This window comes from Plecotus auritus (genome assembly GCF_963455305.1).
Source record: "Plecotus auritus genome assembly, chromosome: 2".
NCBI classification, from domain to species: Eukaryota; Metazoa; Chordata; class Mammalia; order Chiroptera; family Vespertilionidae; genus Plecotus; species Plecotus auritus.
This window is the reverse complement of record NC_137771.1, coordinates 122,520,145-122,546,467: the sequence shown is the minus strand read 5'-3', so window position 1 is coordinate 122,546,467 and position 26,323 is coordinate 122,520,145.

The following is a 26,323-nucleotide window of genomic DNA, read 5'->3' as shown; positions in this document are numbered from 1 at the left end:
TTTATTTACTAGAATACACATTTGCCCTTTAGCAGAGCAAACAGGCATAATGGTAAGGTTTGGTAAACAATAAAAGGATTATCAGGTTAGGGGATTGCCTTCAGCCATTCAGCCAGCAGCAGGCAGTATTATGCTGATTTTTCTGCCCTGCTGAATATCAAAGTCCATCAGCCTTCTAACAGACTTCTCACATTTATATGTTAACTGCTTGTTGGTCTTAGCCTCCAGCAACCTCTTGACGGTTATAATAGCTATCATCAAAAAGACAAGAGATACAACTCAACTCTCTTATGTTTTTAATGATGGCTAGTCAACCAAAGTGTACTTCAATAGAGGATTGGATAAAGAAGATGTGATACATATATATGATGGAATACTACTCAGCCATAAGAAAAGATGAAATATTGCCATTTATGACAACATGAGAATACAGTATTATGCTAAGCTAAATAAGTCAGTCAGAAAAAGCTAAGAACCATATGATTTCACTAATATGTGGGATAAAAACTGAAAGTCATAGACACAGACAACAGTTTGGTGTTTAACAGAAGGAAGGAGGTAGGAATGGGGTCAGGGAGTGAAGGGGGGGGTAATATATTGTGATCAAAGATGGTTTGACTTCAGGTGGTGGGCACACAGTGCAATATACAGATCTTATAACATAGAAATCCACACCTGAAATCTATATGATCCTATTAACCAATATCACCCCAATAAATTTAATTTAAAAAATTTACTAGCCTGGACAGCATAGCTCAGTGGTTGAAAGTTCAGCCTATGAACTGGAAAGTCATGGTTCGATTCCTGGTCAGGGTACATGTCCAGGTTGTGGGCTCGAGCCCCAGAGTTTGGCAAACAGGAGGCAGCTGATCAATGATTCTCTTTATCATTCATGTTTCTATCTCTCTTTTCCTCTCCCTTCCTCTCTGAATCAATAAAAATATATTAAAAATTTACTGAAAAGTAAAAATTTGAGAAAAGGGAACCCTTGTGCACTGTTTGTGGGACTGTAAATTGGTGCAGCCACTATGAAAAACAGTATGTAGTATTCTCAATAAATTAAAATGAGAACTACCATATAACTACCATTCTCATGTCTGGGAATATATCTGAAGATAACCAGGACACTAACTCAAAAAAATATTTGCACTCTCATGTTCATAGCAGCACAATCCAGGTGTCCATCAATAAAAGAAAGGCTAAAGAAGTTCTGGTATACATATTTATATATACTTACACATATAAATTTTATTCAACCATAAAAAATGTGAAAACCCTATTATCATGCTAAGTGAAATAGTCACATAGAGAAATTCACATACTGTGTGATCTCACTTATATGTGGAATCTTAAAAACAAACTCAAATAAAAAGATATCAGATTTCTGTTTACTTGAGGAGGAGTATGGGGGAGGAGAGATTGGGAGATGGTCAAAAGGTACAAACTTCCAGTTATAATATAAATAAGTACTAGAGATGTAATGTACAACATGATGACTATAGATGAACGGCTGTACAGTATATAGGAAAGTTAAGAGATGCAATCCTAAGAGGTTTTCTTATCACAAGTAAAAAAATATTGATGCTTTACTTTTTTTCCATATTTTTGGATCTATATAAGAAAATGGATGTTAGCTGAACCTATTGTGATAATCATCTCACAGTATATATAAATTAAACCATCATGTTATATGCCTTAAACTTATACAATGATATATGCCAATTATTTTCAATAAAACAAAAAAAAAAAGTTCAGGGGTCCTTGAATTTATCGTTTTTCCATAAAAATGAGTTAATAATTTGTCTTTTGAATCCATTATAAAGAGTGAATGCAACAGATAATGTGGTCAAAAGGAAGGTCATTCAGTATAGACCGAACTATCATGTTCTTAAGAGGGTTTTTATAATGAAAAAATTTTAATGTTGATTATTGCAGGAGTTCCCCTAACTCCCTCTCCCTTGGCCTTTACCCCACTATTGTCTGTGTCCATGGGTATGCATATGTTCTTTAGTTAATCCCTTCCCATTTTTATCCGGTAATCCCCAAACCCCTCTTCTCTAGCACCGACCAGTCTGTTCAATATATCCATGTTTCCAGTTCCATTTTGTTTTTCAGTTTATTTTGTTCATCAGATTCCACATATTGGTGAGGCTATATGGTATTTGTTTTTCTCTGACTGGCTTATTTTGCTAAGCATAATACTCTCCAGGTCGATCCATGCTGTTGTAAAGTTGTAAAGGGCAAGAGTTTCTTCTTTTTTTACAGCTGCATTATATCCCAGTTTATAAATGTGCCATATCCACTCATATTCTGATTGGCACTTGGGTTATTTCCAGATCTATGCTATTGTATATAATGCTGCTATAAACATAGGGGAATATATATATATATATTCCGCTATGTTTATAAGGGAATATATATATATATATTTTAAACTAGTGCTTTGGGATCTTTTGGATATATTCCCAGATGTGGGATCACTGGGTCAAAAGGCAGTTCCATTTTTAATTTCATGATGAAAAATCCATACTGCTTTCCATAGTGACTGCACCAGTCTGCATTCCTAGAAAGCATACATAAGGGTTCCCTTTTCTCCACATCCTTGCCAGTACTTGTTGATTGTTGATTTATTGATAGCAGGCATTCTGACAGGTGTGATGTGGTACCTCATTGTAGTTTTAATTTGCAGATCTCTGATGATTAGTGACCTTGAGCATTTTTTCCTATGTCGATTGGCCTTCTGTGTGTCCTCTTTGGAGAAGTGTCCACCATCTCTTGCCTGGGTTGCTGCAGGGGCTACCTTAGTAATTCTCTATATTCACTCTGATCCCATACAATTCATTTTCACATTGGAGGCAGAGCAATTTCACACCAGATCATGTGGTTCCCTGTTTAAAACTCTCCACTGGTTTCCTCTTGCCCTTAAGATAGAAGCCAACACCTCTGAAATGGCTTGTAAGGTCCTGCACAATTCATTCCTTACCTATTTGTCCAACTTCATCTAATGCCTCTCTCTTTTCATGCTCCAGCCACAATGCTCTTCTTTCATTTCTTAAACTTACCCTATTCCTGTCTGCCTTGCGACTTTGAGTATGTTGCTTTGTAGCCTGGAATGCTCTTTTTCCATTTCACCATCTAATTAACTGTCAGAAGTTACTTTCTTAGAATTTTTTTCTGACTACCTGCTCCACCCCCAGACTAGATTTAACTAGTTTCATGGTATTATACAACTTTTCTTCTTTTATCACATTTAATGAATATGTATTTTACCTGTTTGATTATTTGATTGTCTGCCTGCCCCATCAGACTGTAAACTCAATTACTACATAATGAATGCAAGAGAAATGTCTGCTTTGATCCCAAATGTCTGTCTGTAATGTACCTAACACATAGTAGATGCTCAATAAATTGTTGATGCATAAAACCATGAATAAACAATTAACTCACTGGTTGCATGAATGAACAAATAAAGAAAACTTACAATCTAGTGGAGAGTAGAAATAAGTAGCCAACCAGCCTACAGTTTGATAAGTGCTGTGAGTGGGAAAGTACATAGTACTAAAATTGGTGCCTGATTCCAATTTTGAGGGGCTAATATAGTAGAGATGAGAAGGAATTGTATGATCAAGAGTTGCAACAGGTAGTATCCCATTTCTAGCCCTTAAATGTCTATGTATAGTAGTAAATAAGGACAGGAATATAAGCTGTGGAAATTCAGCTTAAAAAAAGGGGCTACATTTTAAAGTCTAAAAACAATAGTTCCCAATCTTTTTTGGCCATACCCCACCTAAGCATCTCTAAAATCCTAATGCCCCCCTGTGATATATAATTCTTATTATTCAAAAAGTGAACTCCTACTCATGTGGAGAAAGCCTAAAAGGCCATTAACTTGATTTAAACAAGCTTCCAAAGAACATGGCATCCATGAAAGAGAAAAACAAAAGAATGAAAGGACAGTCAAAGTACTGAGGAAGAAATTGTTAAAATAATAATAATATGAAGTGATATGAGAAAATAGCAAATAAAGTTTCAAAATATATAATAGAGAACTGAAATGCATAAATATGTCACAATATATACTTATATACTGTATACGAGGCCCATAGAACCATAACAAATGCAAAAAATTCACTGTTAATAACTAATTCTCAAATTGCCCTCCTTAAAAATTCCCCCTGTGGAACCACTGGTCTAAACTGATTGCAAACATAAATACTCAGAATTCTTCCATATTAGCACATCTGTCTTTGTTCAAGGAAGTGACTACACTGAGGCCAATCAATAAAAATTAAAAAAAAGGAAAAGATCACAAAGTAAGTCAACAAATTATGAAAATCAAAATAGTGACAGAATGAGAGAATCAGGACCAAAACTGGGCTATAGCTTTTCCTCTCATAGTTCATAGTTAAAAAGCAATGTTAGGAAACTCAAGGATCAAAGTTTAGTTACACCTGAGCACTGGTTCTAGGCATTCATAGACGTGTGCATAGATAGGGTTTATATGTACAGTAGTTGAATATAATTCAGTCTACATTTTGTATCCTAGTTCTTCTCGAATGATACGTTTTGTTGTTATTACGAAGTTTCAATTTTTAAAAAATCAGGTACTGTTAAACATATATTTGGACAGACAAATCCAAACTACATATGCAGTGGAGTCCTGATAACCCTGCCAGCCACACAGCCCACCCATTAAATGATTACTCTGGTCGAGGTCTGTTTGAGCCAGATCTGTTCCTGATGGAAGGTGGACACAGGGTATTCACAAGTAAATACTAGTATTCACTCAAATAGCTTGGCTGTGGAGCTGCCATGTAGTTTCCAGGGCTGGGGACAGGGCTCCCATGAGTGTCTGTTTTTGATAATGGATCCCATTAGCACTAGGGCAGAATGTACATGCTAAGTCACAGAATCCATCTTTCTCTCATTGTGACCAACCAGATTTTGCTGTAGAGGAGCAAATAGTTGTGGGGTCCAGTGGGAGAAGTCAAACAGCTGTCACTTCCCTGGGGAAAAAAAAAGGAAGTCAGAAAAAGCACTCAGTAATGTCACACACCATGGGCATGTTGGAAGCTGAGCCAGAGACAGCTTCTTTCTCATCTTCCTTTTCATCCTCAGCTAAGGAAAGTAATGTCACTGGTGAGCAGAGGACCTCTCTGATTTCACCATTAGTTTCTCATTTCCAAAGATGCTTTGTCTTTTCTTAAAGAACACAAACTGTTCTTCTATATTAAAAATAGTGTTTCTTTCTTGCACAAATAATTTTTCCTACTCCTTGGAAAACTTTACTCATTTTTCAACAAATTAACATTTGCAGGGAAATTTAACATTTTAAGACAATTCAAAGTATACATCAAGTTTAAGTCTTGGTGAAATTATCTTAGTACTTGCAAGAAATATGTCTTTGTTTAAAAGAATGATAATAATTAGTAATAAATAAAATGTGTTACTTAATATCTGGTATGTAAATGGAGAGCACCATAGGTTAGTGCAGATGATGAATAGAAATAGAATTATATTCAGAATAACTGTCTTAATCCATCAAGCTTTGTATCCTTAAATAAATCCCTTAATAGTTCTATGTCATAACTGTCCTGTGTTTAAAACAGAAACAGTAGCCAGAGTCTTACCTTAACAGATTACTGATACATTTAAAATAATGTGAGTATAAATTTTGGAAACTTTATGGCACTAAACATGTTAGATATAATTATTACTTTATTATCATCATAAAAGTTAGAAAAATAATTAAGATTATCTTTAGGTGTATCTTTAAATTTTATACATTCTTTTTTCTTGGTTTGGAGTACTTCATTTTTTGTGGGGGTTTTTTCCTAAAATGAGCTTTATAGTGCATTGTCTCTCAAGAAAGAGATTGCTGGAGTGCTGTTTTAGTTTTATTTTATATTGAAGTAAAATTCTGAGATTTCATTTCTTTAGAGTGTTCACTGAGTAACCACACTTTGTGCAAAATAGCGTTGTATTTGTCCCAGGTGCTTTCTTGTGCGAAGTAGTTTCCCATTGTTAGTTTTCAGCACTTACAGAGACCCTCATCATCACGCTGGCCATCACCACTCATCCCAGGGTGAGCCTGGTCTTTGCGTAGGTACACCAGCGCCCTCTGCTGGACAAACCACCAGCAGGTAGCCTCAGAGCCTCTTCTCAAGTATGAGTTTCCTGCAGCTCCGCTTCTGTCATTAGATCTTGTAAAGTCCTCACTAAGTTTTTGGTGGGAGTGGTAGTTAGAGAGGTTGCAGAATGTCAGAAAGATGCTCTGAGGAACACGATAAACAAACTTTTTAACTTGGGAATAAATTTCAACAATAATTATTACAAACTGATTCACATTCACATTTGGAACATCCATGCCTTGCGATTGATTGAGCACACTTTGCTGGGGTATCCTCAAATCAGAGAACTATTTTATCTCACATGAATTAGGAAACATAGTCCCTGACAGTTTAGGATGATCTTCCAGCAAGACGCAGCTTCTCCCTCAGAGTTAATTAGACACTGACTGGTAGGACAAATCCTATTTTTCTGCTGTCAAATATTTATTGAAAACCTACTATGTATCCAGAAATCTTTTAGGTGCTAAAGATACAGAAATCAATAACATATTTTTATGAAGTTATATACCGGTAACCTTGCATCTGTTTCTGATCTTCTGATATAGAAGTTCTAATAGGAATACAACTCACACAGACCATACTGGTTGGCCAGAACTCAAGTGTTTCAGGGGATTCAGGACTTTCAGTGCTTAAACAAGTCCCAGGCAAACTGGAATGAGTTGGTCACTCCAAACCCAAGATTTCCCACCATCCAAGATTGTAACTTGCAGTGGCATTTATTGAAAAAATAACCTTTCAGTAGCATTAGCTTCATCACTAATACCATTATTCTGAACAGTTTTTCTTTCTCATTAAAAACTTGTTGGAGCTTATTTACATGCTACTTATGAATCAATCTAGTGACTTGTCATTTACAAAGTATTTTCTTATATACAAAAGATGCTGAGCAAACCTAAAAATTACAAATACAAATTTGCACCATCAATGCCAAGAAAAATATACACTGGAAAAGCCAAGTTCAATCTTATAAAAAGCAGAAAGAGCTGAAATTATGTAGGATGAAAGACCTTAAAACAAAAAGGAAAATTAAATTCTGAAAAGTATATTTATTCAATAAAATCTAAGATAAAAACAAACAATATCCATTAGTCAGGGGATATTAAAAAAAAATCATAAAAGCTTAAAACTGAAAGGAAGGATCTAAAACTCATCCAGCTCTCTCTATCCAAATAAAAATGTTTCTCCTGGATTTGGGAGTCATTTATTTTCTGACATGTTATTCCCAAAATTTACTTTATATTTCTCACTGATAAAAGTTACCCATTTTTTATTTAAATATGATTCTTTTAACTCTCATCATTTTGCTTTAGTATTTAAAAATAACCTCATATATCCATGTGCTGCAAGGACAGAAAATAAGGTCCAGTATTATTTGCTGTTTTATATCTGCTAAAATTGAGAGGGGCTAACTTCAAGTTCCCCTCTCCACCGCCCCCCCTGTGAGTAAGGTCCCACACCTTCCTTATCGAGGGAACAAGGTGCAGTTCCTGCTTATTTCTGAGAAGCAAGGTTCAGTTCTCTGCTAGCCTGTGGATTGTTCAAACAAGTCTATTATATCCCCCTGTGAGAACCAGAGTACTTTGCTCTCTTGTTCACAAAGCGGCCTCTTACAGCTCCTGGTTGTTCACTCCACTCCCAAGTGCAATCCCCACATTCTGAGGTATGTGGTGTTCTCCTCCTTCAGGCTGTGAGAATATGTACCTAGTAATCTGCTGACTATCTCATCTGCCCAGTGTTGGATGCCATATGTTTGGTCATCTCCATAACTCTAGTGTGGGAATCCTTCATTAAACAATTCACACCTATGAATTCTTATACAATGCTACACAGTTCTTGGTTTTCTCATTTCCAGTGATTTCCACCTTCATCACTAGGTGAAACTAAGTAAATCACTGGGGGACGTTAGCTAAACATTAATGAAATACTAGAATAGATGTGCTTTTGGATTGGGTGCAAATGAGAATCTCATAATCAAAGCTGAGGAATAAATATACTCAAAGTTTAAGAAACTAGTTACTATTTGAGAAGTAGAAGAAATGATGACTAAATGGAGAGTACTCAGAAATTATTATAGACAAAGAAGAGTTGAAAGAAAATATATTCATTTGTTTAGCAATGATCCTATAAAAAATAATATCCAATTCTAAATTTTCCGTGATAAATTAGAAGATTCATGTAAATTCATAAATCCACAGATAATTTTCTTCTCTATTTTAATTTAAGGTTTCACTTGTCTTTCAAATCTAACCTTACACACCAGACATTATAAGAAAAATAATGACAAATGGAATTCTTTATACCCTTACTTTGCATCTGCTTCTTCAGGAAATTGATAAGCAAATGAACTGAGGATAGATGGGCACTAAGGATGCTTCATAAAATGTCAACAGTGGGAAGGATTTAAGAAACTCTTTGGAAGTGAAAATGAGGTTCAGTAAACTATCTGTGGTGTCAGGTGTCAGTCAGTGTCAAGGCTTTCTAACTCTCAGTTCTGTTCTGTTTTAGCCCCTCACCTCCCACCAAAATAATTAAAAATTAGTTCAATAGCTTGGCCAGATTTCTAATGTGGTAGTTTAACAGTCATTGAATGACAATGTAATGCACTAAGAAAAGACAATTTCTGCTCTCTGCAATGGTTGCTCAATGGTTAGAGTGTTGGCCTCCACATCAAAGGGTCTTGGGTTCGACTCCCAGTCAAAGGTAAGTAGCTGGGTTGCAGGTTCATCCCCACCGCAGTCCCAGTGCTTGCAGATGGCAACCAATTGATGTGTCCCTCTCACATTGATGTTTCTCTCTCTCCTTACCCCCCTCTCTCTTTCTTTCCCTTCTTTCCACTCTCTCTCAAAAAAAAAAAAAAAAAAAAAAAAAAAAAAAAGCAATGGAAAAGGTACCCTTGGGTTAGGACTAACAAAAACAAACAAACAAAAAACACCCACAGTTTTCTTGTCACTCTGGGTCAGACATTTCTCAGAGCTCAGAGACTCTGGAAAAGCAATACAAATTATAACTATTAACAATATTCCAGGTTTCATGATATTCATGAATTATACTATTTGGTATCATTTAAATTTATAAAATTTGAAATGACATATGAGTAAATATCAAGGAGGTATAATTATACAAAATATCAAACTTCCATAAGATCGACCCAGACAAGGGTTTTGCTTTCATGCACATAATATAGTGCAAACTCTGAAGAAGAATTAAAGTCAACCAGCAGAAGTATGAGCTGCAAGCCAAAACTGAAATAAAAATGGAGTCCTAGGAAAACAGAGCCCCAAGCAGTAAGAAGCTATTCTACAAGAATGATCAAAAGTTGAATAAGAAATTCTCTCAATTATAGGGCTAGAAGAGGAAGTAGACACAGGTTTTGTATATCTTATGACCAATTCAAGAAAATGTTGACAAATGAAGTTGAAAAGTCCAGTTATTTTCTCTAATCAGACATATATTCCTTTTGAAAAATCCGAGGTACTGTCATGAAATTCTACTATTTGGAGAATTTTCTGGGGGAGAAAAAAAATCACATTAACATACAAGTGTAGGAAAATTGCTAAAAACTTTAAAATAAAGTAGTTAATAATTCTTCTGATAACCAAGACCCTGCACTAGCAGGATCCTGCCTTGCTTCACAAATGGGCCTTGCCTGGGCACCTACAAGCCCAAAACAAATAACTCCTGCAGCGTGGCCTGAGGCAGTGGCTAACTTAGCACCTCCTAGAGGCTCTAGAGTCAGTGCACCTAGTGGACAGTTTCAGATCACAGCAGATTACAACTCTACACATCTATAAGTGACACACTCAAGGGGAAGACTCAGTGAGCACCAAAGCCCCACTGAAGCAAGTCCTGCTCCATAAGGGTGTCTCCTGCACAGCAGCTCTCCAACTGTAGTCATAGCTGGTCTTCACAGCCAGTTGGCCTGGAGATCATTTTCTCCCAGTGACACTAACAGCAATCAAGGCTCAACTACAAGACTGTGCATACAGCCCACACAGGGACATACCTAGAGTGCCCATCTCAGGAGAATGGGAGGCTGAGCCACTGGGTCCTACTGGACACCTACTGCATAAGGTCACTCTACCAATTCCAGGAGACATAACAGCTCTATCTAATACATAGAAACAAACACAAGGAAGCAGCCAAATGGGAGACAAAGAAACATCACAAATGAAAGAAATGGAAGCAAGCAAACTTTTGGATACAGAGTTCAAAATATGCCCTCAACCATTCCAGATGATTCAGCCCTGCTGACATGCTGGAATTAGCTTCTGACAAGGTTACTCAAGGACCTTCAGGAGACTTTCAAGGTTTTAAGTGAGAAAGTCAAACACATTAAAAAGGACCAGTCAGAAATCAAGCACACACTAACTGAAATAAAGAATAATTTACAGGGATTCAACAGTAGAGTAGAAGAGTCAGAGAATCAAATCAACAATGTGGAATATGAGGAAGCAAAAGACACCCAATTAGAAGAGCAAAAAGAAAAAAGAATCCAAAAATATGAAGATGGTATAAGGAGCCTCTGGGACAACTTCAAGCTACCAAATTTGCATTATGGGGGTGACAGAAGTAGATGAGAGAGAACAAGGTATAGAAAACCTATTTGAAGAAATAATGACAGAAAACTTCCCCTACCTGATGAAAGAAATATACTTACATGTCCAAGAAACACAGAGAGTCACAAACAAGAGGAACCCAAAGAGGCCCACACCAAGACACATCATAATTAAAATATCAAGGGTTAAAGACAAAGAGAAAAATCTTAAAAGTAGCAAGAGAAAAGCATTTAGTTACCTACAAGGGAGTGCCCATAACGACTGTCAGCTAATTTCTCAACAGAAACTTTGCAAGCCAAAAGGGAGTGGCAAGGAATATTCAAAGTGACCAATAGCAAGGACCTGCAACCAAGATTACTCTACCCAGCAATTTAGAATTGAATGTCAGATAAAGAGCTTCACAAGTAAGAAAAAGCTAAAGGAGTTCATCAGCAGGAAACCAGTATTACATGAAATGCTGAAAGGTATTCTTGAAGAAAGAAGAAGAAGAAGAAAAAGAAGAAGAAGAAGAAGAAGAAGAAGAAGAAGAAGAAGAAGAAGAAGAAGAAGAAGAAGAAGAAGAAGGGGAAGGGGAAGGGGAAGGGGAAGGGGAAGGGGAAGGGGAAGGGGAAGGGGAAGGGGAAGAAGAAGAGAGAGGAGAAGAAGAAGAAGAAGGAGAAGGAGAAGGAGAAGGAGAAGAAGAAGAGGAAGGCAGAGGAGGAGGAGGAGGAGAAATAAAAAATATGAACAATAAAATGGCAACAAATATATATCTATCAAGAATTTAATCTAAAAATCAAAATAAACAAGAAATCTAATGAGCAAAATAAACTAGTGAATAAAATAGAATCAGAGGCATGGGAGCATGGAACAGACTGATGAATCTCAGAGGGAAGGGGGGAGAGGGGGAGTTTAACCAAAGATCTTACCTATGGACACAGACAATAGGGGGTGAAGGCCTGGGGCAGATTGGGAACCAGGTGGAGGCAGGCAATGGGGAGAAAAAGAGTGATATCTGTAATACTCTCAACAATAAAGCTAAAAATAATAATTTTTATTCTGATAGCTGTAAGTGTATATGAAGGTTTTGTTGGGATTCTAGTTAAGAAACTGGACTCTAACCTCCCCAAATTAAATTATGTTAGAAGGACCTTAACTTAGCAGTCCTCTCAATCTTGGCCATCTATACTTATCCCAAATGTATAACAGCTTTTTAAAAATTCCACAAGAAAGTGCATGAAGAAAAGAGAAATGACCAGAAAAAGGATTTGAGGGTAGAAGTGTATGTGGGTTTTATAGCTCGACTTAGAAGAACATCACAGATTTTATTTAATACTTATGAATAGTAAATATAAAAACAAATTTTAATAGGTAAATATTTTAATGTATTAAAGAAAGATTTTATATATATATATATATATAGTCACATCAGATGCCATCACTAAAGAAGTGACTTTTGCTATATATATATATATATATATATATATATATATATATATATATATATAGATGCCTAAGTGACATTCGCAACCAAAACAACCGAATTGATGACCAAACAGGCTGCATGGGGTGACCAGGCTGGCAGGGGGTTAGTGAGGGATGACCAAACGACTGAGCAGCAGGTTGTGTGGGGTGACCTGGCCAGCAGGTGGGTCAGTGAGGGGCGACCAAACTACCGAACAACAGGTTGTGTGGGCCAACCAGGATGGCAGGGGGGGGGCAGTTAGGAGTGACCAGGTTGGCAGGGGGGGGAGCCATGAGGGGCAACCAGGCCAGCAGAGGGGGGCAGTGAGAGGTGACTAGGCTGGAGGGGGGGCAGTTGGGGGTGACCAGGTCAGCAGGGGGGGTTAGGGGTGACCAGGCCAGCAAAGGGGGCAGTTGGGGGTGACCAGGCCAGCAGGGGGCATTTGGGGGTGACCAGGCCATCAGGGGGGCAGTTAGGGGTGATCAGGCAGGCAGGCAGAAGCGGTTAGGAGCCAGTGGTCCCGGATTATGAGAGAGATGTCCGACTGCCGGTTTAGGCCCAATCCCTGATCAGGCCTAAACCAGCAGTCGGACATCCCTCGAGGGGTCCCAGATTGGAGACGGTGCAGGCTGGGCTGAGGGGACCCCCCCCCATGCATGAATTTCATGCACCAGGCCTCTAGTAAACTAATAAATACAAGTGACATTGTATTTCTTTATTGACTTTTGTGAAAAACAAACATCAATTCTAATCACAACTCTTGGGTGCCTAAAGGTCCTCAGGGCAAAACTAACAGCAGGGGAAGATATTAAGTTCCTTTTATACTTTCTAATTATCACCAATATTGACCTTCAACTTCTGCCTGTCTTCAAATGAGGTGCCTACATCTTTAGAGCTTAGTGCCTTTGTCAGGTTTAAAACTGAGCACTCAATTACAGCCCTTTTTTTTTTCTCACATTTTCTGAACTAATCATTCAAACTCAATTGTTAGTCAAATAAGATGCCATCACTAAAGAAGTGACTCAGTCTCAGCTTGGAAAACCCACTGCCATGACCCCTCCAGTAGTTCTCACTTACATTTCCACGTAGTTCCTAGGACAGTGTCAATGAAAGTTAATACATCTTGGGCTTTTGCCATGTAGTCCTACTATGGATTAATTCACTGTATTGGTTCTCACAATAACCTTATAAGGTAGATACTACTATTATCACAAAGTTCACAAACAACAAAATCAAGGAACAAAAGTCTTAAGTGACTTATAAACAATCACACTACTGCCACACAGAAGTGAAGCTGAGATTTAAGCCCAGATTTAAGTGAAGCAAAAATTTTAAGTTTTAATGATCTGTTTCTGCTTAAGAAATGTTTCTAAAACATAATGTTTAAAACATTTTTTCCCACAAATTCTGTGAGTCAGGCTTCCTTCTGGCTTAGCTGGATTCTCTGGCTCTTGGGTTTTCATAAAGAGAAAATTACACAGTTACCTCAAGGGTTAGGTGAGAACAGATCCACTTCCAAGCTCATATGGTTTCTGGCAGGATTTCATTCTTCACTGGCTGTTGGTCTGAAGGCCTCAGTTCCCTCCAGGCTGTTGCCTGGAGGTTGTCCTTGCAGGCCTCTACATAGACTAGTTGGCTTCCAGAATTTGCACATCAGAAAGCCTCAGAAAGAATGTGAGCAAAACGAAAGTCATCTTTTACAAGTTAATCTTGGAAGTGTTATCCCTTCAAAGCAAGTCCTTAGATCCAGCTCATGCTCAAGGGGAGGAAATTGAACTAGATGTAAATACCAGGAAGCAGAGACAGTGGAAGCAATGCTAGGAACTGTCTTCCATGTCAGGCAAGCTTTTAAAAAATTATTTTTAAAAATTTATATTAAGGCTTATGATGATATAATTTTAAAATCTGTAATGGTACATCTCCCCTACCTTAATCCTCCCAAGGGGTTTGTAAAACTACCATTATCAGTTATGTATATACAGCATTCCTATAATTTTATGTATTTTAATAGCTATTAAAAGATAACTCTGAAATGTAATTCTGAAATGAAGTGTGATTTAGTAAACAATTTTTTAAATATATTTTATTGATTTTTCACAGAGAGGAAGGAAGAGGGACAGATAGTCAGAAACATCGATGAGAGAGAAACATCGATCAGCTGCCTCCTGCACGCCTCCTACTGGGGATGTGCCCGCAACCAAGTTACATGCCCTTGACCGGAATCGAACCTGGGACCTTTCAGTCCGCAGGCTGACGCTCTATCCACTGAGCCAAACCGGTTTTGGCTAGTAAACAATTCAAAAGCAAATTTTAATTTACTATATCTTGTCACTCTGACTTGAAAAGGATTTAATTTTATAGGTTATCTATAAAGTATAAAAAGTATTAAATATTCTTTGTATAATATTATTTATAAGCCATATTAAAAGGCAACATTTTAGATGCTGGGAATTTTAATAAACTTGATATAGGAAAGACCAAAAACTACAGTGAGAATAGTTATCTTCGGTCTTTGCCTTTAGACAGACCAATGAATAAAAATTTAAACACAGTTGAATCCTGAAATGCTCCATGGGACAGTGAAGGGATTTCCTCCATATTTAAATACTAGAGGCCCAGTGCATGAAATTCGTGCACTGGGCGGGGGGGGGTGGTCCTCAGCCCGGCCTGCACCCTCTCACAGTCCAGAATCCCTCGGGGGATGTCCACCTGCTGGCTTAGTCAGCAGTCAGACATCCCTCTTGCAGTCCAGGGCTCTTACAGTCCAGGACCCCTCACTTCTTACTGCCCACCTGCAGTGGAGGCAGGAGAGGCTCCCACCAACACCACTGCACTCACCAGCCGTGAGCCCAGCTTCTGGCTGAGCAGCACTCCCCCTGTGGAGCACACTGACCACCAGGGGGCAGCTCCTGCATTGAGCATCTGCCTCCTGGTGGTCAGTGTGCACCATAGCGACCAGTTATTCTGCCATTCCGTTGATTTGCATATTAGGGTTTTATTATATAGGACTAGAGGCCCGGTGCACGAAATTCACCCTCTCCAATCTGGGACCCCTCAAGGGATGTCCAACTGCCCGTTTAAGCCCGATCCCACCGGTGGGATTGTGCCTAAACGGGCAATCAAACATCCCTCTCACAATCCAGGACTGCTGGCTCCCAACTGCTCACCTGCCTGCCTTCCTGATTGCCCCTAATCGCTTCTGCCTGCCAGCCTGATCGCCCCCTAACCACTCCCCTGCCAGCCTGATTGATGCCTAACTGCTCCCCTGCCAGCCTGTTTGCCCCTAACTGCCCTCTCCTGCAGGCCTGGTCAGCCCTAACTGCCCTCCCCTGCAGGCCTGGTCTTCCCTAACTTCTCTCCCCTGCAGGCCTGGGTCCCTCTCAACTGCCTTTCCCTGCAGGCCTGGTTGCCCCCAACTTCCCTCCTCTGCCGGCTTAGTCACCCCTAACTGCCTTCCCCTGCAGACTTGATTGCCCCCAACTGCCATCCCTTGCATGCCTGGTCCCTCCCAACTGCCCTCCCCTGCTGGCCATTTTGTGGTGGCCATCTTATGTCCACATGGGGGCAGGATCTTTGACCACATAGGGGCAGCCATCTTGTGTGTTGGAGTGATGGTCAATCTGCATATTACTCTTTTATTAGATAGGCTAGAGGCCTGGTGCACGGGTGGGGGCCAGCTGGTTTGCCCTGAAGGGTGTCCCAGATTAGGGTGGGGGTTCCCTTGGGGCGTGGGGTGGCCTGGGTGAGGGGCCTGTGGTGGTTTGCAGGCTGGTCATGCCCCCTGACAACCCAAGCAGAGGCCCTGGTATCTTGGGTTTATTTATCTTCTATAATTGAAACTTTGTAGCCTGGAGTGGAGCCAAGCCTTCTGCTTGCTCCATGGCGGCAGCCATTTCTGTTGGGATTTACGTATCTTCTATCATTGAAACTTTGTAGCCTTGAGTGGAGGCCTAGGCCGGCAAGGGCAGGCAGAAAGCTTGGCTTCCTCCATTGCCGGGGAAACCCAAGCCTCCCTCCTGCTCTCTGTGGCCGTAGCCATCTTGGTTGGGTTTATTTGCATATTCGCTCCTGATTGGCTGGTGGGCATGGCTGGTTGGTGTAGCGGAGTGATGGTTAATTTGCATATTACTCTCTTATTAGATAGGATATTTATATAACCAGGTGTGTGTGTGTGTGTGTAATACTGATCTTCTCTAGGTTTTGAAATGGCAATCAACACCTTTGTGGAAAGTTTGACATAATTAATCTATCCTAATCTCAATTTCAATTGTCTTTAGAAGGGGAAATAGCAAAAGTAGTTGCTGAACTAGAATTACTATAAAAAATCAAAAGGTGTGATCATACTCATTTAACTACCAGCTAATTTTATTTAAATCAGAACTATTCAACAAGAATATCCTATAAGCCATTCATTATATGAATGCCTGTCAGAACAGTTGCAATATAGCACCTATTTTTTTTTTTAAAAAAAGTCATGAGGCATTTCTACCTTGCAATAAATAAGGTAGTGGCTATTACTTGTGAGTTGCATTTTTGAAATTAGCTATCACGTCTGCCCTTTCTCCCTTCTTATTAATGCCAGCTGAAAGGCTGGGTCCCCATGACCATCCTCACTTCTAACACCAACTACAAGTTCAGGGATTCCAAGGCCACCTTCAGATTTGATAATTTGCTAGAAAGACTTCCAGAACTCAGAAAAACCATTCTGGATTATTACAACAAAAGGACATAGACTAAAAATGACAGAGGCAAGTTTTACATAAGGCAGGGCTAGGAGTAACCCTGGTGCAGCATTTCTAGTTTTTCCTTCCAGGTGGAGTGGAGAGGACAGTGCCCATTTCTCCTAGTAATGATGTGTGACAATATGCATACAATATTGCCAACTAAGGAAGCTCATCAAAGCTTTGGTGTCCTAAATTTTACTGGTGCTTGGTCACATAGACATGATTAACCTTTCATGTGGCCGATCTTAGTCTCCAGTCCCGACACTGCCAAAGTGGCAGTTGGTGCCTAACGCCCTCCACCATAAATCACAGTGTCAACGTAGATTATTGCTGTAGTCCAAGGCTTTCAGGCAAGCAAAGGCACTCATATAAAACAGACACTCCAAAGGCTTGGAGATAATTTCCCAGAAGTGAGGGCATAGGTCAGACGTCTCTTTGATCAAAGTTAATTCTTTACTGCACACTGTCTAAGAGCCTTTTTGTTCTAAGGATGTATTTCTTGGCATTCTCAAAATACTCCATCAGTGTCTCCAATTCTTAGGTGATGCCTTTGCTCTTTTTGGCATCTGTGTAAGAGAATCTGGAGCCTGACCTGTCTTCTGCTCCAATAGGCCATGCAGACTTGGCTCGGTTTTGTGCCTGCCTCTGTTTTCCATGGTGTGGCACCAGGCACATCTCTGAACAAAAACCTCCTACTCCTTCTCCACATCACCCTTTTTGATTTTGCTTTCTTGTTGCGTACACTGTAAAGTTCCTATATGGAAGCTGGACATGCCGCTCTCCTGGGCATACTTTCCGTCACTACATTATTGAGCTTGAGTTGTCCCAAAAGTAACACTGGAGCTTGAGTTGTCCCAAAAGTAACTTGTATGTAGTTCATTTTCAAGATGATTCCAGAAAACAGGAGTGAAGTGCAGGAAATGTGGGACAGATAAAGGGGAAAATTAAAATTAAAATGACTGTGTGATTTTTAAGATTGCTGCTGGGGAGAATGGTGCAATGTGCCACTGGGATTTCCTTAGAAGTGCACAGAATGCCTTTCAGAGTGTCCTCTTATTTTCCATAGGGAATATCAATCTATTGGCTTATATCCCCTTTTAGTTGAGCATCACCCTCCTGAATTTATTCCAGCCACAGTCTTTGGCATTGAAGGAGACTTGGGGTGGAAGTCAAAGACACTGCTATTAGACAACTGGAATGCACACTGGAACTCTCTAATCCAGAAGTGTGTGCTGCAACTCTATTATCTACATCAGTGGTTTACAAATGTTGAAGATCATATGAATCACTCAAGAGCTAAAGAACACAGAGGCCCAGATCCGTAGAAGAGAGATAGGGTGTTTTTCATTCTTATCAAGTTTCCCAGGTGATTCGGGTACTTACACTGATGCTTGAGTACCGTACCACTTAAGGTACTCTATATGGACCCTATAGGAATTTGAAGTTAATTCGCTACTATTAACCTGAACTGGAGGATCCAGAGTGTACACCAAGCTGCCCATGCCCTCCCTATCCCCAACTGAGTTGGCTTAATTCATGTAATTGTTGCTCCCGCGTGTTCAGCTGTACCTTGACACTCTATCTAGCTCTTGCCAACTCTCTCCCTCAAAGGAAAGTCACATATAATGAACATCTGCTACAACTAGTCAATTTTATGGGCATTTTACAGACATTGCTTCCTTTCATTCTCATGACAACCCTGAGAAATAGGTGGTATTATGCACATTTTTCAAATGAAAAATATTAAAGCTCCAAGAGATGGGATGTTGTGTGTCTACCATTGACTGGAATGTAAAACAGGTCTATTAAACTGCAAAGTCTCTCAGATCTATCACACTCTGTCATTGTGAAGAAATAGTAACGACAATCTACATTAGCTCCACCCACAACACATCCACATGTCCTCTTTAACTGTGAGGAGAAAACACAAACCAGCTAGGAAAACATTTTAATTATAGAGGTCAGACCAATTGTCTTTTGTGTCAAGCAGTCCCTGACCACACTTTGGCTCAATAGTTTTACTTAATGGGATTTAATGAGCACCAACTCTGCACCAGGAGCAGTGTTAGGTGCTTTGCATACAGTATCTCTTCCCTTTATTACTTAGCATAACAGGGCACTGTCATCTTCTTACTCATCTCACAGAACAACATACACATCTTCCTGCAACAAATAGTCCCAGCAGCTTTATTAATCAAAAAACAGATCCTCACAAAAGCACAAAGGTCATAAAGCATAACAAATTTCAGTCATATTTCTTGCTGGTTTTACCAGATCTGTTTGAATCTCTTTGGGAAAATAGACGAAGAAAACACTTATTTGAAATTTGAAAATTAGAGCTGAACTTTCCTTACTTACTATTCACACACTTTGAATTTTTAATTTTAAGTTTAAATGTATTTTAAAGTCCTTAAGAGGGAGTAAAAATTTATCAATATTTAATGACAATTTGGGCCATATTTTCTAATATTTCTTTTCATTCTGTATATTCTAATTGGGTCTTTCTTATTTTCCATTATATCTTACTAGAGGTCTAGTGCATGAAATTTGTGCATGGGTAGGGTCCCTAGGCCTGGCCAGTGAGCAGGGCTGATCTGTGGGGCTACTGGCGAGGCAATCAGGGGGCCTCTGCTGGCACCAGCCTTGGCTGGCCTGGGTCCTGCGGGCTGGGGGTAGCTCCAGCATTGAGCATCTACCCCCTGGTGGTCAGGGTGCATCATAGCAACCGGTCTTTCCACCAGTCTTTCCGTCATTCAGTCAATTTGCATAATAGGCTTTTATTATATAGGATTAGCAAAGGACAGTCTTCTGAGCATAACATGTCTACATTTAGTGCTTCCTGTCTCTAAAACAGCAATTCCATTCACGCCAGCACTCCATGTGAATGTCCATGTGAAATTGTTCATCTTTTTCAGAGCCAGATATTCTTTAAAGCAAATGTGTTTGATATATTACTTTGTATTCCTTGAAGACACAGCAACATCGTGTTTGACAGCTTATTTTCAACAGCTAAGCATGAAGTCATTGTAAAACAGTCTAAAGGTGTTTCATCTGGTGTTAATGATCTGTTTGGACTCTTTTTTGTCTATAGTGTCTGATATTTCTGTTTTAATTTCCACTGCGGGAGATAAGATGACATTTGGTAGTTGGGTTCATCCCATGAAAAGTTTAATTGAATTACAGAAAGGCCTGATATGCTAGATTAAAAGGTCAAGTATTATAAATTAATTTTGAAAGTAGAGATTTGAGAGGGTTGCACAGTGCAGACTTCATACAGATGAGAGCAAGATACCCTAAAAATAAGGTGAAGTTAAAAACCAGTGGCTATTCCCATGGGAGGAGGGGAGCCGGTCAAAACTATACAAAGGGTTGAACATAATGCTTATAACCCTTTATTGTCAGTATCCTTTTTCAACTTTTTGAGAGTTTTGCATCAGGATGATTTGCAAAAAAATAAATGGCAGATTTAGGGAGCCAGTCTAGAGCTGTCTTTGTTTTAAAATAGCACGAGACTGTAGAGAACTATTTAAATCTAAGTGTTCCTATGTAACTCAGGCGAGAGCTCCACAAGGTCTCCCTTGCCCACCCATTTACCTCAGCCACCACACATAAATCCACTGAATTGTTATCGAGATGAAATGTTTTAAGACTTTAACAATGGCGACGAATTCCAAATAGCTCCGTTTGCCCACTGAAGAAAACGAGAGACCTGAGCCAAGGCTCAGAGCAACGAGGACGAGGAGTGCCTGAGGAACGAGGCCTGTGCCCATGGCCCCGGGTAGACTTGACCAGCTGGTTTTAAAACAAATTAAAACAGCCCAGTGACTGCCTTATACCAAAGAACAAAGAGTTGCAGAGGTACAGCCGGTTAGAAATGAGTTCAGGGCCACGGAGCATTAATAACCGAGGGCGTGAAGGGGAGCACAAGTGAGGGATGCTGAGGGACTCTCAAACGGTGGCTTCATTCCATAGATCAAATGTTGATCAAAGGATGAAAGAGGATCAAAACGGCTCAGAGATTCCTGGCTGGAGCTGCTGAATAGGGGGCCGCTTCATCAGACCACATGGGTGGGAATGTGAGGAGCAGCTGGCATTTCAGGTCCATTAAAAAGATCCTCTGACTTACGGTGGTTTTAAAGCAGCGCCTGCGTCAGATCTCCCACACATGAATTTTCACCAGCAGGCGAGACAGCGCTGGCAGATTGTGCCAGCGAAACCTGATCCGCCCACCTACCCCACCCCCATGTTTTGAAAACTAATTACAAAATCACTGGATGAGCTGAACTCGTAGCTGCAATATGCCTGGACCTCCGTCATCCATTGAATGCAGTGCCTTGAGAAGCCTGACATGAAAAATTAATAGAAATTGATTTGGAGAGAAGTGCCATCAAATGGATTGAAAACTGGCTCAAAGACGATAAACAAAGGATGATGACACATGACACTGCAGTCAGGAGCAGAGTCCAGTTTTCCATAGAGAATAGTGTCCAGTGCCTCCATGAGTCAGGATCTGAGTTCATTTCTGGTCAGTGGGGTGTTATCTACAAAGAAATGAAGAGGATTTAAACGAAATCACAGCAGACTCTCCTTAGGAAGGAAGGTAAATATTAATAAAAGGAGAATCATGTTGGGTCAAAGGAGAGCTAGGACTAGAGATGAAAAGCAACTAAAAAATTACTACAAATGCCAGAAAATGACAGGGAGACATTCTTCCCAAAGTCAAAGATTTAGATAGAGCACATCTGTAGATAAATTCAAAGGGTCTAGTTTATCTGACATTTATCGTCTCCCAAGTTTTCTGTTGATGCTCCAATAGTTATCTGAATAAAATGATAGATTTCAGGACAATAAATATTCTTAAATTTCAAAAGCTTTATAAAAATGATATTTATTTATACCCAGCCCTCCTGCTATCAGAACCTGGATCTTTGGGTGTAGTTTAATTTGCATACTGATTTACCAGCTGGAAAAAAACAAACAAAACAGAAAGAGTAAAATTTTGGAGCATTTTATAATCAGACAACCAAAGTAAAACATAAAGGGAGAGAAATAATGCAAATGTGGTTTCTATTATTTGCACCTGGAGCTTATAATGATTAACTTAATTATTTTTTAATATATTTTTTATTGATTTCAGAGAGGAAGGAAGAGGGAGAGAGAGATAGAAACATCAATTATGAGAGAGAATCATTGATCGGCTGCCTTCTGCATGCCCCCTAATTCAGATCAAGTCTGCAACCCCAGGCACGTGCCCTTGACTGGAATCGAACCCATGACTTTTCAGTCCGCAGGCCAATGCTCTATCCACTGAGCCAAACCAGCTGGGGCAGATTGATTAACTTTAAATGTGAAGAATAAAAACTCCTTGCTAATATGAAATGAATTAATTGATTTCATATTGATAGCACTTCTAATATGTGTTGAGTCCTTTACTAAAAGGTTTTTGTTTTTTATTTTTGTGGGAAGGGAATTGTTCAAAAGTAAAAATAGAAAAACAGGACAGCACATTTTCTTATCATAAGCAGATCCTTAGAATTTCAGCTCTAAAAAGAACCTTAGAGTTCATTGGTTCTGTCCTCCTTTATTTTGGACGTGAACTGGAAAGCACAAGGAAACAGGACTCCCTGCTCGTGGTGATGTAACCTGGCGGAGAACTGAGGGGGATATCTGCCCAGATGCCTCCATGTAGCTGTGCATTCATGAGACTAGTGGCACCTTTCACTTCCCACATGCTTCTATAATACCTCAGAGCTCACTTCACCACTGGCCTCCCAGGCAAGCAGGGACAAGCTCAACAGAGGCATGAAGGACTTTTCCTAGGCATCCATTTTGGAAACCCAATGAAGCCTGCTGACTAGGTCTGGCCACAGACTGGAACACTCTCTGTGTCTCTCTTTCAGAACCTTGGAGCCTCTTAATCCCACAGAGCTTTTCATTCCTGCCATCCTTGGCCTCCACACAAATGCATGCTGAAATGGTGGTATGTCCCCTCACATTCACCTCACCCCACTCTCTTTCCTCTTCTATGAGTCATCTTCCCATTCCCACTTCACTTTCCTGTCAGCCTCCTGGCCTTTGCTGATATTCTTTCTTTGCCTGTCCTGCCTTTCCCTAGTGCTCCACCTGATGGACACTCACTCTGCTTTCAAGACTCATGCCAATCACCATCCCTTTCTCTATAAATCACTGCTTGCCTCCTCCTAAATTCCCTGCCACATAGAATTGACAAGTTGCTCCACTTTTGACTCCCTTACTGGGATTATTAGAAGCAAAAAAGGAAGAAATTGTCAATGCTATAGACTCTATAGTATAGAGCAAGGCAGCTAACATAGCTCCCCAAATGGTTAAAATATTTCTTTATTTGCATGTCTGCCTCCACTGGAATTCAATCTCTCTGAAGACCTAGACCTTGTTTTCTTCTACCTACTGTATCCTCAGTGCCTGGAACAGTGTTTCCTAGCACACAGTAGGTAGGCACTTACTAAATATTTAATTAACCAAGTATCTTTACTGAGCCATTAGCTTCTTAGAGGCAGAAACAATGTCTTCTTTCCCCACCACCCACAATCTCTAGCACATATGGCTAGGTAACCATATTAAATTATTTCTGCAATGCCTTTGAAACCCTTATTCTACTATTAATATTAGTAAATTCCCCTTTTCATTCATGCACTTTACCCAGTTCTCCCTCAATCACTCACTTTTCTGGATCTCCTTTATGGTGAGCCTTCTTTATGTGTCCTCTTGCAAAGAGGCTGCTCATCCACACCGCCCCTTTTACCTAGGACCTAAGGTTAGTAGATTCCCATTTCAACTCCATAGACAAAATTATTGTAAAAGCAGTCAATACTCCTGTTGCCAATCAGCCTATGGTCCCCATATCCACTGAAATGCTTTTTTTAAAAATACATTTTTTTATTGATTTCAGAGAGAGGAAGGGAGAGGGAGAGGGAGAGAGAGAGAAACATCAATGATGAGAGAGAATAATTGATCCTGCACACCCCCTATTGGGGATGGAGCCCACAACCCTGGCATGTGCCCTGATCTGGAATAGAACCCTAGCCTCCTGGTTCATGGGTCAATGCTCAACCACTGAGCCACACCGGCCAGGCTGAAATGGTTCTTAATAGGGTCAAATACAATGGAAAATTCTCAAGCCTATTTTGGGTTACTCCCAATTCTCAATTCATATTTGTCTCAACTTCTCTGTAATATCTGACATTTGCTATGAGAAGCATTTTCCTCCCTCACTTGCTTCTTTTCCTCCTACTTCTCTACTCTAACTTTGCAGTCTTTTAGGAGTTCTTGGTTTCTTATATTATTTTTTTGTCACTTGGTTGTGCTATCACACCATTAATTAATCTCTAACGTTCTACTGACTTTCTTGTATTCTATCCAAGATATCCCCTGATAAAATCCCCTGAACTCATCAATAAAAAGAGGAAATTTCAGTGCTGGCTAGCTAAGCCTGCTGGCAGGGAACCACCACTAAGAAACTGGTTTGAGCTAGAAAGACCCAAGACTGCTTCTGAAACCCCTTCCAAAGTAACCTTTTGGTTAAACTTTATTCATTAATATACTAAAAGTCATGCCCCAGGATGGAGATTTAACATTAAAATGGGATATGCTATGTATGTTCCAAGCATGTTTAAGAATTGCACATGTTCCCCTGTAAATCAGAGAACTCCCCACTCTTCCTAGGGAATCTCCATCCCTAAACTAATCTACCTCCACCTTCCTGCCCCCCTTCATCCTTTAAGAGTTTCCTAATGGCCCAGAATTGGGGAGAAGTGGTTTAGAGCATGAGCTTATCACCTTCTCCAATGCTTGGCCAAAGAATAAAGTTTCTGACTTTCTTTACTGAATACTGTCTCACTCTATTGGTATGAGCAACACGAGAGAGGAGGACCATGATTTAGGGTGTCTGACTTTATTGAGAATTTTGCTGTGGGAAGCCACCTTATACCAGCACTATCATGAACATGCAACAAGGAACGCAGGAGGCCGATGGACCTTGAGTGTTAGCAGGGCTTACACTAAGCACCAATTGTTCATTTTGAGATTGCGGTGACTTGAAGCAATTTCCCAACCTGATAGCCTCCAAGTAAATGCTTACTGGACCTTACCTTTCTTTACTGACCTTTGAGACTGTCTGCTACACCCTTGCCGTGCTTTACTGAGGGCAAGATGTATATCTAAAACTGAATAAAAAGCAGACAAGGCGAGGACTCAGTGTGCCTCTTCAAGAAAGAGACTCCACCTAGCCCTCACCCTTTAATAATTCATATTTTTGTCTAGGATTTTCATTTGTGCGTCGGCCCCTCCTGCAGATCCTGAATCCCCACTGTACAGGTCGCTGCATTTTGCCCTCAGTCCTCTAAGTCCTATTCTCTGGTCAAACTGTCACCTTTACAGTGATGAAGCTTATGTCCACTCTTCTAAGGCACAGTCTCATTTATCCATCTGTCTTTGGAAAGCTCCTCTTGGATAACCCAAAACACTTAAAAATCAAACTTTACACACACCCAGAAGGGCAAGGAGAAGCGTGGGAGAAAATCCTAACACCCAATTAAGAATGGAAGAAAGTGCCTGACTGGTGTGGCTCAGTTGGTCAGACATCACCCCATGCACCAAAAGGTCACTGGTTCAATTCTAGTCAGGGCACATGCCTGAGGTTGTGGGCTTGATACTCAGTAGAAGGCATGCAGGAGGCAGCTAATCAATGTGCGCTGTCTCTCTCTCTCTCTCTCTCTCTCTCTCTCTCTCTCTCTCTCTCTCTCTCCCTCTCTCTCTCTCTAAGACCAATTCTAAAAAACACTTTAAAAAAAGAATGGAAGGAAGTTTTGGGTGTAGTTCTAGGGATTGAGAGAGATAAAAAGATGGGTGAAAAAAGTGGATTTTTTATAACACTATTCTTGAAATTCCAAGAAATCTTGTATTGCATTTAAATATTTTTTGCTCCAAATTTTGTGTTATTTGACTGTGACATCACAAAGAGACTGGATTGTAGTAGATTTCTTCATAATTTCCTGATGCTCCCTTCAAACCTCCACCTGGATATCAAAGTGACATTTTCAAGATGAAAACTTGATATTGAGAGCTATCTTGCTTATGGAATTTTTCCACCTTGAAATTTTGTGATTTTTGAACTTTTTAAATTGTTTTGTTCCAATCCTAATGTTTGCCACATTTTTTTACATCTGTCAGTTCATGGATATACAAAACAAATGATTTTCTTTCTTTATATGAAGAATAGTTGTGGAATTTCAGAATTTAGCAGCCCTAATTTTCCATTTGCCATTTTTATTTAATATTAAGTAATTCTGGTTTCTATTATTTCCTTTTAATGACATGTTAAATGCGTCAAAATGCCATTTAAATACTTTTTTACTCACTGACTTTTGCTTGGCCAGGAAACAGAACAGGAAGGGCATCCTGAGATGGGAATCTAAGAATCAGAAGTTGGAA